The 16,116-nt window shown below is 43.5% G+C and overlaps 1 long non-coding RNA gene across 1 annotated transcript in view; it reads right to left on the bottom strand.

Moving 5' to 3' along the window:
• Positions 1-575: 575 nt before the first annotated feature.
• The window catches only part of LOC115086098, a 70,970-nt gene continuing 55,429 nt past the window's right edge, over positions 576-16,116 (bottom strand). Inside the window, exons 2-3 of the long non-coding RNA XR_003855075.1 lie at positions 6,308-6,374; positions 576-800 (exon numbers count right to left, since the gene is read on the bottom strand). This is a non-coding gene — a long non-coding RNA (uncharacterized LOC115086098). The remainder of the gene's footprint in view (positions 801-6,307; positions 6,375-16,116) is intronic.

Genomic DNA, 16,116 nt, shown 5'->3' on the forward strand with positions numbered 1-16,116 from the left:
TAAACATGCTATGAGATATGTGCTGGAAGCCATGCTTTCTGAGATATTGAATCTAAAGAAACAAATATGAGTCCCAAGAAACCGAATGAACAAACCAAAACAAATTTTTTTGTTCTGCACATCTTTACTGGAAGTCAGCAAATCTTAACCAGCCTGCTGACCCTAAATATTTGCTGCCCTGGGCACAGGTATAATGGGTATCTAATTACAAATTCAGGGCTTTTGGGATAATAGTTCCAGATATAAGGCCCAAAGGACATATCTCACACATAGGCTTTACTCTATATCTTCCCATGATGTTCTAGGATCTGAATAGTCTGGATTCCCTGAATGTGTATAAGACAAGTCTTCTAGGCCCTGTGCTTTGCAGTTAGTTATTTCCCGAATAAAGTTTTTGTATACAGGAGTGATCAGCACTAATATCACTATGCAGCAAAAAAGCACTCTAGAAGCTGCTTTGGTTTCCAACAATACTTTTAATGAATTGATGCACAATAATGAAAATGATCTTTACAGCTATACTTTTCATGTGAAGATGTTACATTTAAGTTCCTTAATAAATGTGTGACCTCTTCAGATTTTTAACGTATTAATAGTTGTAAAAACCAATTATTCAAGTTCTTGAAATGTATCTTTTCTCTCCTTCCTCATGGCAAGGAGTGGTTGTAAGCTTCCTTCCCATGTTACATTATGGTCCTTTTGGACACATCCACCACATTTGATATGGTAAACCATCAAGTTTTACTATCCCATCAGAGTGATTTTGGAATGGATAGCACAGTTTTAAACTGGTTTTCATCCTGTCAAGAAAGATCCAGCATGTCAGAATTGGTCCTGCTACATCATCCTGACAACCAATTACATCTGGCATCATAGGGCTTGGTTCTTCTAGCTGAACTTTTCAACATCATGATGCACCCCACCCCCACCCCCTTTTGACTGTTTGCAAGTTTAGGAGTGAATTATAAACTATATGGTGACGACATCGAATTTTTCATACCAAATCATCAGCTTGGTCTGTGACACTTAAACATATCCAACTATCTGCTGTTCAATCCCGACTATGTCACAATAAGCTAATGCTTAATGCAAACAAAACTGAGCTGCTTATTCTGAGTAGATATCCTTCCTCAGAGTTTCCAACTAATCTAAATTTTTAACGTGATATAATAGTTTTCAGACGGGTGGGGAATCTAGATATTCCCCAATTTTTTAGGTTTAGTTGGCTTGACAACCAACTAAACCTAAAAAAATTTATAAACACTACAAAGAATTGCTTTTACAAATTACAAGTCCTAAAAAACCTAAAACCACTCCTTCACTTCAATGACTTCCGTTTGGTGTTACAATCCATCATCCTAACCAAGATCAACTATTGCAACTCCCTTCTACTTGGACTCCCTACCAGCTCCATCAAACCTCTACAGATGGTTCAGAACGCCGCCGCCAGAATTCTCACAAACTCAACAAAAGACAACACATCACCCCTATCCTCCGCAACCTACACTGGCTGCCCATCAAATACAGGATCCTCTTCAAAGTTCTCACAATTATTCACAAAGCAACACACAACCTCTCTCCCATAATGTTAAGCACACAACTCCGACCACATACTTCATCAAGACCCATTAGAAGTGCATACAAAGGCACACTGTATGCCTCTCCTGCTAATACATCACTAAGGAAGCGTGCATTATCTACAGCAGGTCCCCATCATTGGAATGCGCTCCCACCAGATCTACGACTAGAACCAAGCCACCTGGAGTTTAAAAAAAAGCTAAAAACCTGGCTCTTCATCCAAGCTTACCCTGACACTTAAAACTGCCTTTGATGTGAGGACAGACTTAAGTTCACCTTCTCATCGGTCAAACGTTCAGTATTCTCTAACTGGTTAGATCTTTCACCGGCTATTATGTTCCATATTCATTACACAGCCTTATGTATTCAGGCACTTGTTACAGGTTCTCTTTTTCCTTCCCTTGTTATATGCACCTTATTCATCCTCACTGGTTATATGCACAGTACTCATTCTCTCTTGTTATATTTAACTATTTAACATATTTAACATATTCTACTGTTCTATGTACAGCCTCTGGCTAATGTTCAGTTTTATGCACAGCCTTTGACTAAGTTACAGTTTTATATAAACCGGAGTGATTTGTATTTTCATACAGGAACCTTGGTATAGAAAAATTAAAAATAAATAAATTAAAATAAATATTCTACTAGACTCTGATTTGATTTAAACAATCCATAAATGACCTACTATCTGCATAATGTGAGTCTGCACCTGACATATTATTTGAGCCAAAGTATATATTGCACTAATGATAATGAAACAAGAAATAAGAAGGCCAGTGAAAGAAACAAGAGCAAACACACTAAGATAGTAGTTAAGAGCACATTTTTCAAACTGTGTATGCTCCAAAGGTTAAACTATTCTTAACATTTATAGATTTCTACACAGCATTTCAAACCCTCACTCTCACCTTAATGGATTAGTGTAATTCAATTTTTATTGTTTTACTAGCAAGCATCATGAGAGTCCTACAGACTGCGCGGAATTTAGCTGCAAGAATTCTGACTGCTGTCGGCACACATCATATTACACCTGTACTTCGTTCTCTCCATTGGCTCCCAGTTGTGTGGCAAGTCAAAAACAAGCTCCAAACAATGCTGTTTCATGGATTCATTTAACACTGCGTGTCTATGTCCCACCATGAGCACTGTGATTGGCCAGCCGGGGCCTCTTAGAAGTTCCATCATCTTGAATGGCCCATCTAACAGAGACTCATGAATGGGACTTCTCAATTGCAGGTCCATTCTTCTGGAATCCCCTCCCAGAGGCATTACACACAAACACAGTTACTCAAACAACCTTCCTTTTAATCAAGCATTAGGAACAGAGTGCTGGTTTGCTATTACAGAGATGCTAGCTAATTTTTTAAACTTCCATCACTTAGGGACAGTAACTTTAAAACAAGCACACAAGCACCCATACATGCACGAGCAAACATATGCTGGAATTTTAAATCATGTGTGCATTTACGTGTGTATGATTTAAAATACACCTATCACAAGTATGTGTACTCCTAATTTTAAACGGTTACTCAAGCAAAAGTATTTTTCTTCCTTAAGAGTTTGTCAACTTTGACATGCACAGGAAAGTAGATTTTAAAACATGCTCGCCATTAGTCGACCAATTTGTCCAGTCCATCTCAAGGTCATCCAGACCCCTCAGGTTCTTCAAACTGCATTCCCTCCAGTTGACCCAGAATCCCTCAAGCAGTCGATTTAGGCTTAAACGGAGATTTATGAAGACTTACAGCTCAACATATGTGGCTACTAGCCCACCATGGGCTGCGGTGGCTTGTTTGACTGTTGGCTCCAGCCTGGAACGCCCATGTCATGCCTCTTTTCTTCTTTTTTTTTTGCTCGAGCATGCACATATACGCATGTAATTTTCAGCTTGTAAAAAAAAAATGTTGCTCCTGCATGAACCAGACACTTGCATATATGGGCCTTTTAGGATAAGCAACACCTCAGAGTATATTTTTATATATTTATATTTAATTTATCATTTAATAATATTCAATAATTTCATTATTTTATACTTTTATAGTAATACAGCTTCATTTGTTAAAGGTGGGTATTGGCTACTGCTTTTAAGAATAGTCTAATCTTCCCATTAGAACGACACAATATTATCAAGTGTTGTAGCTTTTTAACACACTTTTTTAAAATCACATATTAGTTCTGGTAGCATATTAGTACTGGAAGCATATTTTATGATTGGGTTATCAAGGGCAAGTAATTATGGTTTGTTCTTGTCGCTTTCATTGTCCATCTTATTTCAGTATTTCTTGTTCCATTATCATTAGTGCAATATACTGTATACTTTGGCCCAAATAACATGTTGGGTGCAGTCTCACATCATGAGAGGCCACTTATGGATTGTCTGTTGAAATACTGAATGTTGATCCATCGCCATTTGTCTTAATGCCAGTTTTTGTTTTGTGGTATATGTAATTTAACATATGTTTTTATAGTTACCTACTTCAAACAGTAGAAGAAGAATATAAATGTTTTAAAATAAAAAATAAATAAATATCCTGACTGTGAATGAAGTCTGTATATCAAATTAGTATGAATGGATGTTCCATTTACTCTTTTCATATAAGCCAACAGTGCCTCATTCTTACCGCAAATGCCCTGCGGTTCTGTTGCTTTAACATTATTTTTGTATATAGTACCATTCCTCCTCCTGTTCTTCCTTAATAGATTAGAGCTTTTTATAACTATATCCCCAAATTAATCTGCCAAAAATTTACCAGGAAAATATAAGCACAGTCCCACAAATTCCTTGGTTTACCAATCTATTCAATTAGAACTACTGAACATTAAGGGGCCGATTATAAATTTTAAGCGTGCGGGGTACATTTGTGCGCGCTACCCAGCTGCCGCGCACATGTTATAAAATCCAAGGTCGGCGTGCGCAAGGGGGTGCACACTTGTGCACCTTGGGGCAGCTTTTCAAAGGCATACGTGCGCAAGGTACGCGTGTACCCCCACAAACCTGCTCCAAGTTCCTCCTGTGCATGCCGAGCCTATGTTGAATAGGCTCGGCGGCGTGCGCAAGCCCCGGGACGCACGTACATCCCGGGGCGGCATCGCAGGCATGGTTCCAGCCCAGGGGCGTTTCGGGGGTGTGGCCGAGGCCTCCAAAACTGCTCCCAGGTTGGGGAATCGCATGCCGGTGGCCGGCCCTGCAAGCGTACATTTGCCAACAAAGGTAGAGGGAAGTTTAAATAGGACTGGGGGGTGGGTTAGGTAGGGGAAGGGAGGGGAAGGTGCAGGTGGGTGGAGGGAACGGAGGCAGGCTGCGTGGCTCGGCGCGCACAGGTTGCTGATTTTGCACAGCCTTGCGCGCGCCGACCCCGGATTTTAAAGGATATGCGCGGCTACGCACATATCTATTAAAATCCGGCGTACTCTTGTTCGTGCCTGGTGCGCGAACAAAAGTACGCGTGGGCATACTTTATTAAAATCTACCCCCTTGCGCGCACCGAGCCCCGATGGCTTTCCCCGTTCCCTCCAAGGCTGCTCTGAAATTGGAGCGGCCTTAGAGGGAACTTTTTTTTGCTCCTCCCCCACCTTTCCCTTCCTTCCCCATCTAACCCACCTCCCAGCCCTACCTAAATCCCTTCCCCTACCTTATCTTGCTGAGCTACGCCTGCCAACTTGCACAGCCCCAGGCACAGGCTGCTGTGCCAGAGGATTCGACCCTGCCCCCAGACCACCCCCGAACCGCTGCCATGCCCCTGGTCCCACCCCAGGACCGCCCCCGAACCTCCACCATGCCCTCAGCGCCACCCCCTGACCACCCATTTTTGAAAGCCCCGGGACATACGCTCATCCCGGGGCTTGTGCGTGCCGCCAAGCCTATGCAAAATAGACTCTGCGCGTGTAGGGCTAGGTTTTCGGGGGTTACGTGCGTATCTTACACGTGTAACCCTTTGAAAATCTACCCCTAAGTTTGTAGAACCACTACCATACAGCCTAATAAAACATTTCTATAAGCTGAAAACAGGATCAAGGTTCATATTTTTTTTTTGTGTATATTTTTTGAAAATTCTATGCAAGTAAAAACTCTTCCATTTCTGATGTTATACAATCCAAAGTCTCATCCATTTGGATTGCACAAAGCATCAGTAGTAGGCAATCCTCAAATTGTTCCTTAACTATCACAACAATACTTAGCTCTGGTTGGTAATGATAATCCATTCAGTCCACCCCAACACGGAACCATGTTTCATCAAGGTCTGTTTCAGAGGGTCTTCTGTTTCTGATCAGGATGACAGGCAAAATGGTCCTCAGATCATTTTCAGAGGTAACAGTCCTCAGATTAGTTTGAATAGATTGGTAAACTGGTGAATTTGTGGGACAATAACTATAGCCCCATCATGATTTTCTGTGTACCACATCTCTGTGACTGCCACTATATCCAAGTCTGGTATTTTATTTCCTATACTGTGAGCATTAGTATACATAGCTTTCTAGATATTGCCCTTTTTCCACCATTTATCTATAAAATGCTTATAGATTTACTTCATATTATTCATGTGGCCATTCATTCATCGTCAAAATGAAACCTTCCTTTTCTGAACCTTTATGCTTGACTGGGAGGACTGAGGAGAATATCACCTGTGCACATATCTACCATGACGAATTTAGGAATTTGGCGCCCCTAGACATTGTTGGTTTTGTTGCTTCCTGTCACTCCACCCCACTTCCCCCTCTCCCCTACCTCTGAGGTTGGACAACAGGGAGCAGAAGGCCTAAGGCACAGTCTTCTAGTTTCCTTGGGGTAGATCCTGTGGAAAAAATGTAAATATTTTAAAGCAAATTAGCAAACGTTCCATCTTTCATATTACATTATAAAAATAAAGTAGTATTGCACTATAACTATTAGTATAATTGATTTTATTTTTATTGGTTGAAGAAAAGTGATCTATAGAATCTGTACAGAGAGGAGACAGAGATGGGGAGAGCAAAGAAGGAAGATCAGAATGGGGTACGGAGAAATGGGGAGGAATGTGAGAAAGAAAAATAACTAGGGATGAAGAGGATGGGATACAGGGAAGCTTAGGAATCTGAGATGACAAAGAGGAAGGAGAGAGAGGGAGATTCTTGGATTCAGGAAGGGAAGGAGGGATTAGGAAGAGTTGTGGAGTAGGTTCCAGGATCTGGGGAATTGTTGAAAGTAAGGAAGGGAGGTTCAGGATCTATGTGATAGAATCCCAGATCAAGGGTTGGTGGCTGTAAACATTGGGGTTTAAATCTTGCAAACAACAATCCCTCCTCCCACCATGAAAGGAGCCTGTAACTAACCTTTAGGTTCTTAATATTTGCAAAAAAAAACAAAAACAAAAAAAAAGCAACAATTTTTCTGTAAGCATGGACCTTACTCCACACTTTTGTCCAGCCCAGAAAGCAAAAGAAATTGATGGACCTTCTCGCTCTCTCTCTCTCTGCACCAGCAGCAGGGATCTGGCTTTATAGAAGCTGAGAGAGCTGCTGCTGTGTCTGCAGCGCCCCCCCCCCCCCCCCCTCAATCTGTCCCTGCAGCAACAGAGAGCCCATGTGGAGAGGGTGCTGCAGAGAGGGAGCAGTTCTTGGAGTTGTTGTGGTCCTGCTGCTGCCTGTCCAGAAGCAATAGAAGCACTTCAAAACCAGCCAGCTGGCAGCATCAGCACAGTGGAGTCCCAGACCTGCTTTTTGTGACTCTCTGCCTCTTCTATTTCTTTCTGTGTAGCTCTTTGTCTGTTCTTCCTTTCCTGCTTGCATGGATCATTTCATATTCCTGCTCGGGACTGATGGAAATACTAGGCAGACTTAGTGGCTGGCTGGAGTACCACAGATTTTGGGGTGGCCACCTAATGCTACCACTGTCCCTGCAAAGGTAAGGCCTTTAGGTAGCAGATTAACCTTCTATTGACTTTGCCTGGTGCCTGCACCAGCGATTGCACATCTGTTTTCCTGTACACTCAGACCTAGAGGAGGAAGTCATATTGCATGAGCCCACTCAGCTGGGAAAAAAAGAGGTGCAATGGCTGTGGCAGGAAGATGCAGGAGTACCATCAACGAGGGCCCGATGAAGCCAGAAGAAAGAAGCAGGACTCACAGGGCAGAGCAACATTGGCTGGGCCCCCGCAGTGGAAGAAAGAAGTAAGAGCAGCGTCTGCCTTGAAACAGAAGCAAGAGGAGGAGCCTGGATGGCAGCACAGGTCCAAGGAAAAAGCTGCTTCCATTTGCACATTCAGAGGGAGAGAAAAGTGAGGAAACATGCATGTGTGAGATACTTATTAACTAGGAAATTTACAATGTCCAATTGAGTAAATTGTTACGATTTAAACTACATTTATCCAATATGTGTCCTTATACTATCAATGGCCATTGAATCAAGTCCACAATAATTATGGATCAAACAAGTAAATGAAGGCAAAATAATAATACATATATTAAAAGAGTCATAGCGAAAGGGCATTACTTAATTCTTAACTTAGAGAATCATTTCAGTGTTACTAAGTGTTGCAGATTCTGGTTTATCTTCAATAGGAATATGAGAGACATTTTATCTGTTATAAACTTCGATAGTTGTAATGGACAAAAGAAAATATAATTGGTTTTAAATGTGCCACGTGCTAACTTCATGGAGTGCCCCCTAGTCTTTCTATTATCCAAAAGAGTAAATAACTGATTCACATTTACCAGTTCTAGACCTCTTATGATTTTAAACACCTCTATCATATCCCCCCTTAGCTGTCTCTTCTCCAAGCTGAAAAGTCCTAACCTCTTTAGTCTTTCCTCATAGGGGAGCTGTTCCATTCCCTTTATCATTTTTGTTGCCCTTCTCTGTACCTTCTCCATCGCAATTATATCTTTGAGATGTGGCGACCAGAATTGTACACTATTCAAGGTGTGGTCTCACCATGGAGTGATACAGAGGCATTATGACATTTTCCATTTTATTCACCATTCCCTTTTTTGACTGCTGCAGCACACTGAACCGATAATTTCAATGTGTTATCCACTATGACGCCTAGATCTCTCTTTTGGGTGGTAGCTCCTAATATGGTACCTAACATTCTGTAACTATAGCATGGGTTATTTTTCCCTATATGCATCACCTTGCACTTATCCACATTAAATTTCATCTGCCATTTCAATGCCCAATTTTCCAGTCTCACAAGGTCTTCCTGCATTTTATCACACTCTGCTTGTAATTTAACTATTCTGAACAATTTTGTATCATCTGCAAATTTGATTACCTCACTTGTATTCCTTTCCAGATCATTTATAAATATATTAAAAAGCATGGGTCCCAGTACAGATCCCAGAGGCACTCCACTGCCCACTCTCTTCCACTGAGAAAATTGTCCATTTAATCCTACTCTCTGTTTCCTGTCTTGTAATCCATGAAAGGACATCGCCACCTATCCCATGACTTTTTTCTTTTCCTAGAAGCCTCTCATGAGGAACTTTGTCAAACGCCTTCTGACAATCCAAATAAACTACATCTACCGGTTCACCTTTATCTTCATGTTTATTTATGATTATGTGTGAGTCAACTCATGCCTTTTCATTGGTAGCTCAAGTGGTATCAAGATTTCAAAAGCACAGGAGAGGTGCACAGCAGCACCCCAGATTGGCAAGAAGACCTCAAAGTGTAAGAGATGGAGTGTTCCAGGAAGGTACAGTGGCAGAAAGAAGTGACGACCCCCAAGGTGGAGAATCTGTGAAAGCAGCAAGGCTGAGCAACATAAGGATACAAAGGTGTAGGATGAGAGGGATAGCATTAAGACAGAGTGGCATGGGAGATGTCAGTCATTCCGTTGGATCACATTAGGGATGTGAATAGGGCTTCGGACGACTGAAAATATCGGACGATATTTTCAAAATCATCAGAAATCGGGGGCTCCCGATAAGAGAACCCCACGATTTTGTTCCTGGGGTTCTCTTATCATTTTGGGGGAGGGCGGGAAAAACGGCACACCAAAACAATCTCTAAACCCACCCCGACCCTTTAAAACTGTTCCCTTAGCTTCCCCCCACCCTTCCGAACCCCCCCCCAAAACTTTTTACAAGTACCTGGTGGTCCAGTGGGGGTCCCGGGAGCCATCTCCCACTCTAGGGCCATTGGCTGCCACTAATCAAAATGGCGCCGATGGCCCTTTGCCCTTACCATGTGACAGGGTATCCGTGCCATTGGCCGGCCCCTGTCACATGGTAGGAGCACTGGATGGCCCGCGCCATTTTTAAAGATGGCGCCGGCCGGCCATTACTCCTACCATGTGACAGGGCCTGGCCAATGGCACAGATACCCTGTCACATGATAAGGGCAAAGGGCCATCGGCGCCATTTTGATTAGTGGCAGCTGACGGCCCCAAGAGCGGGAGATCGCTCCTGGGACTTCCACTCACCCACCAGGTACTTGTAAAAAGTTTTGGAGGGGTTCGGGAGGGTGGGGAAAGCTAAGGGAACAGTTTTAAAGGGTCGGGTGGGTTTTTTTGTTTATCGGCTCGGATGCAGCCGATAAACAAAACCGCGATCGGGCCGCACAAAAAGAAATTTACGATGTGAATCGGAACCGGAATCGGAACCGATTCTGGTTCCGATTCACATCTCTAGATCACATAGACAATCTTAGAAGGGATACCTCTTCCTGTTGAAGTATGACTGCACTTGTCTGATCCACCAGTCCACTAGGATATGTGTCACGGAATAAGCCACACACATCATAGATAGGTAGTAGTTAGGTACCGAAGCGAGCAGTACAGTGGAATTCCGAGTGGGCCATGAACTCAGTTATGATTCATTAAGCATTGCCATAAGTGTACAAAAGAACAGATGAAGGTGACTACCATAAATGAAGAATGGTATTAAAATCCTGAAGAGTGTTTCAGAAAATATGCAAAGCAATATATGGCTAGGGCATGACAAAAAGTGGGCAGATACTGTAGGGGAAGGGAATATGGCAAGAACTTTGAACACAGCTGGAGTAGTAGAAAGGAAGCACCCTCAGGTACCAAGACTAGCTTGGACTGGCAGGAGCAGCAGTGGTGCTCATATATCTGAAGAACTTGAACAGTAGAAGCAGAGCAATGCAGAAAGAAGGATATCCATATAATACCCCCAAAGGCGTTTGCCAATTCTTGCACATGCACAGAGCAGCGGAGTGAGTGAGCACTGTAATGTGTCAAAAATAGCTTGGAACAGCGGCAACAGAAATGGTATAGGTTAATCATTTTTAAAAATTGATATGGTAGGAGCAGTGAAACACAGCAAGGAGTGTAACTGTAACACCCCAAAGCTGTGTTGTCAGTTTTAGGTCCATGTAACATTTGAGAAATAACTTTGCAGATGAAAAATGTAGCATTCTTAGGGACTGCAAAGTTTATTAGAAATAATTAAGGATCATGAGCCTTTTTAAGACTGTTTTGATATGGTTGGAGGATGACATGCTGAAGCTGGAAGTGTCAGGTCCCAGGAGTTGTAGTTGGAGAAAAACAGACTTAAGCAGGATACATCAGGAGTGAATGAATATAGTGAAGCATGGGATGCTGCAGCTAGAAATGTCAGGCCACAGTGGTAATGATTTGAAAATGGCATGCTATAGATATAAGTGATAGGCCTTAGTGGTAATGGATGGAATATGGCATGCCAAGCTTGCACATGCACAGTGCTGCGGAGCAAGTGAGCACTGTAATGTGGCAAGAAAAGCTTGGAACAGTGTTTATGGTTTGAAAATGGCATGTTGTAGCTATAGGTGACAGGCCTCAGTGGTAATAGTTGGAATAAGGCATGCCGCAGCTGTAAGTGACAGGCCTCAGTGGTTAGGGTTAGAGGCTGATAAAGGATAAGTTATTCTTCAGTGGTGGTTTTTGGAGAAGAGGCAGAGGATCTCAGTGCAGTCATGTTCCAGTGATGTTTTGCATACACCACTCCTGAGGAATGACTATTGTCTTCCCCTGTCTGCCTCGCCTCAACAACTGGCAGGGGAAATCAGTGGACTCATGCCTCAGTGGTGGTGTGTTTATCAAACACACCACCACTGAGGCATGACTCCACTAACCTCCTTTGCCTGCTTCACCTCAACAACTGTTTGGAGTGAACAAGCAGGAAAGGTCAGCGGAATCATGCCTCAGTTGTAGCATTCTGAGAAAAGGAGACAGAGAAACTCAGTGGATTCTTGCCTCAGAGGTTGCATTTGGGGAAAAGGAGGCAGAGGAACTGAGTGGAGTCATGCCTCGCAGGTTGCATTTGGAGAAAAGGAGATAGAAGAGCTCAGTGGAGTCATGATCCTGCAGTGGTGCTTTGAACATGGTAGGCAGACAAAGGATGTATCAAATCCTTGGGGTCATGTGAAGTGTATGAAAGCGTAAGGCTGCTGCTAGATGTGCTTCCAGACCCCTGTGCTGTTGGTGTATGGTAGCGAAGGGCTGTTACTGGATGTGCTGACATACTATTGGAGTGTTAGGTCCCAATGTTGTTGTTGGGGGACGTGCCAGGAAGAAATAGGAGGACTAAAGACCCAGTGTTGTTGTTGGGACTTGTCAGGAGGACATAAGCTGAGTCTGACCCCATTGTTGTTGAAGAGGACAAGTCAGGAGGAAGCAGTAGGATTCAAGCCCATTGTTTTTTTGGGGATGTGTCAGGAGGATGTAAGCTGAGTCAGACCCGGCGCTACCTTTGCCCTCACTATGTGACATATGAAGGCAAAGGCTAGCGCCGGCGCCATTTTGAATACTGGCAATACGGCCCGCGTGCAGGAGGTCGCTCCCGGACCCCCGCTGGACTTTTGGCAAGTCTTGTGGGGGTCAGGAGGCCCCCCCAAGCTGGCCAAAAGTCCCTGGGGGTCCAGCGGGGGTCCGGGAGCGATCTCCTGCACTCGTGCCGTCGGGTGCCAGGAACCAAACTGGCGCCGATAGCCTTGCCCTTACTATGTCACAGGGGCTACCGGTGCCATTGGTCAGCCCCTGTCACATGGTAGGAGCACAAGATGGCGCCGGCCATCCAGTGCTCCTACCATGTGACAGGATCCGGCCAATGGCACGGATGCCCTGTCACAAGGTAAGGGCAAAGGACGGCCCGGTAGCCAGAGGACGGCCCAGAGTGGGAGATCGTGGGAGATCGCTCCCGGGACCCCCACTGGACCACCAGGTACCTGTAAAAAGGTTTTTTGGGGGGGGGTTACTTTTAAAGAGTCGGGTGGGTTTTTTGTTTATCGGCTGAGCAGCCGATAAACAAAACGCGATTGGGCCCGATGGGAAAAAACCCACATGTGAATCTGAACCGGAATCCAAACCGATTCCGGTTCTGATTCACATCTCTACTCAGCACCGGAGGCAACCAACTTCCCTATGGAGGTGGAGACAGGCAAAAGAGAGGTGAGGCAAAGCAGTCACAGCTGTCTGCGACTGACGGATACAACAGTTTTTTTGTAAACTGCGTAGACGGTCAGGTCCCTGCCCAATTCACGGTATATAAAAACTTTTAAATAAAATAAATAAAATAAAAATCTGCAAAGGGATTTGGTAGGCTCCTGTTTTTTTTCCAATGCCCATGGCAAAAAAGTGGGATTAGCCATCATTATCCATAAATCCATTTCCTTCTCCATAACCCGAGAGATTAAAGACCCGCAGGACATTTTATAATTCTAATGGGTTCCATTAAAGGACGAAATCTCTATGGACCTAATAACTACCAGTAGGGATGTGAATCGTTTGACGATTTAAAAAAATTGTCCGATATTTTTTAAATCGTCAAAAATCAGTACAGTGCGCGATACAACAGAAATTTTCACGATTTATCGTGAAAAATCGTTACTCCCGTTAGTGTCCACTAACGGGAGTTATTTGGGGGGAGGGCGGGAAAACTGGCACACCAAAACAACCCCTAAACCCACCCCGACCCTATAAAACTAATCCCTTACCTTCCCCCACCCCCCCCCAGGACCCCTCAAAAACATTTTACGAGTACCTGGTGGTCCAGTGGGGGCGCGGGGACCGATCTCCCGCTCTCGGGCCATCAGCACCATTTTGACTGCCACTCAAAAATGGCGCCGATGGCCTGATTAAAAAAAAAACCCACCCGACCCTTTAAAGATGACCCCTTAACTTCTCCCACCCTCCCGATCCCCCCAAAACATTTTTAAATTACCTGGTGCTCTAGTGGTGGTCCCGGGAGCGATCTCCCGTTCTCGGGCCATCGGCTGCCACTCATAAAGATGGCGCCGATGGCCCTTTGCCCTTAATATGTGACAGGGTATCCATGCCATTGGCCAGCCCCTGTCACATGGTAGGAGCACTGGATGGCGCCGCTGCCATCTTTACGATGGCGGCGGCCATCTTTAAAGGGTCGGGCCTCACTAAAAAAAAAAAAATTAACGATGTGAATCGGAACCGATTCACATCTCCAGCGACCAGATTTTTTTCTCCCTCCAACCGAACCTGATCGTTAAGACGATCGGGCACACGATTCACATCTCTAACTACCAGCACACATTTTTTGAAAAATTGAGTCAAACTTTGTTACTTAACTAGTAAGGCTGGCTCTTTGTAGCTGGCAAATTTCACTGCATAGCTGATCCCCTCCTAGACAGATTTCCTCCCCAAAAATCTTCACAACCTTCAAACTCTTCAAAGGGTATATCCTTAATGTGTGAACAACTTCAAGTTCTTGATTATTGGCGAACTATGCACCCGACAGCCAAAGACCTTACCCACACTTCTCGTGCACAAACCTCTTTATCAAGGATTGATTACATTCGTGGATCTCGTTGCTTTTTCCCCCTTGTCACCAGAACTGACAAAGGTCCCAAGGCCATATCAGACCACTCTCTTATCTAGATTGATCTTTCTCTATCAAATGTGACTAAATCATTAAGATTATGGAGATTCCCTGCCTCTCTTTGTGATGACAAAACCCTGCAGAAATTCTTAATTGAGAAATGGGAAACCTATTCTTTCCATAATAAAGAGCATGCCCACAACCCCTCTCTCTTTTGGCACACCAGTAAAGCTGTGCTCAGAGGAGAAATTATTGCCAAGTTAAATAAAACTATTCTCAATTTAGAATCTCAAATGCAGGCCGCTAAACTCAAAATGATCCAATCCTTAACAGAAGAGTCCAGAGCAGCATATCTTTCTATTCTCACCTCTCTAAATACTTACCTGCATCAAAGAGCCCAATATGCCCTAAGAACTCAAGAACACAGGTTATTAAGATACGGAAATAAAACAGGCAAGCTGCTCGCAAACGCAGTCTGGATCGCCAAAGGGAAATCTTTCATAGAGAAACTGAAAACTACTCAGGGTAATTGGGCAACTTTACCAGTCGATATTGGCAATTTTTTTTAAAGATTTCTACACTAAGCTTTACAGTGATGACCAGCCCAGCAACAAAGAGGAAGAGGAGGGTTTTTTTTCCATAACATGTCCCTTCCATGTATCTCCAAGCCACAATCAGATTTTCTAAACAGTCCTATTCAAACTCATGAAATACTAAGTGTTATTTCTAAAAGCAAAGCAGGCAGAGCACCTGGCCCAGATGGCTTCCCATTTGATTACTACAAACTATTAAAATAGCATGTTTCAGTTCCCCCACAAGCCTTGTATCAAGATGCCCTTCAAACAGGGAAATTCTCAAAAGATTTTAATGATGCCCATATTACAGTTTTTCCAAAACCCGGAAAAGACCCAGCTCTCCCAGCAACATATATGCCAATATCTCTACTCAACTGTGATCTTAAAATATTCGATAAGGTACTAGAAAATAGGCTGAATCTTATTCTCCCATCCATTATTTCTCCCCACCTAGTAGGATTCCACAAGGGTAGATCTGCTGGTTCCCACATTATCAAACTTATCACAGCCATGCAATATTGTGCAAAAACAGGCCTCCTGGCAATGACTGAGTTTCAATTCAGAAAACGCTTTCAAACGAGTTTCCTGGCCTTATTTATTCTCAGTCTTTGGTCAATTTGGGTTCTCAGGTGATTTTCTAATTAATGTAGCCCTACTTTACAATAGCCCAACCTCTTACATTTTAGCCAATGGTGGAAAATCTGATAACTTCCCGATAGGTAACAGGGTGCATCAGGGCTGCCCCTTTTCTCCTTTACTATATCTTCTCTCAATTGACCCGCTTCTTCAGAAAATCACGGAGAATATTTCTATTACAGGGCTCGAACTGGGTAGTAGAGATGTGAATCGTTTTCCATATCGTCTTAACGATAGAAATCGTGTGGCAGGAGAAGAAAATCGTGTTTGGCACGATTATTTCGTTGAAAAATCGTTAAAAATCGTTTTTTCCGATTAGTGCGCACTAACTCGAGTTAGTGCGCACTAACTCAAAATGATACAAATAGACACTTTCCAGGTCACTGAAGGTCAGTAAGGAATGAATATGTGTTCCTATTGGCTGGCAGCCCTCTTATCTATTGATGTTACCAAGGTTACCACTGAGGTGATGGTTGGGGGGATGGGAAATGGAACTGGAAACTCATGAACACCAACAGAAAATGAAACAAAGTGTTCACACTTCCCAGGTCAG

Source organism: Rhinatrema bivittatum, chromosome 2, assembly GCF_901001135.1.
Source record: "Rhinatrema bivittatum chromosome 2, aRhiBiv1.1, whole genome shotgun sequence".
In the NCBI taxonomy this organism is placed as follows: Eukaryota; Metazoa; Chordata; class Amphibia; order Gymnophiona; family Rhinatrematidae; genus Rhinatrema; species Rhinatrema bivittatum.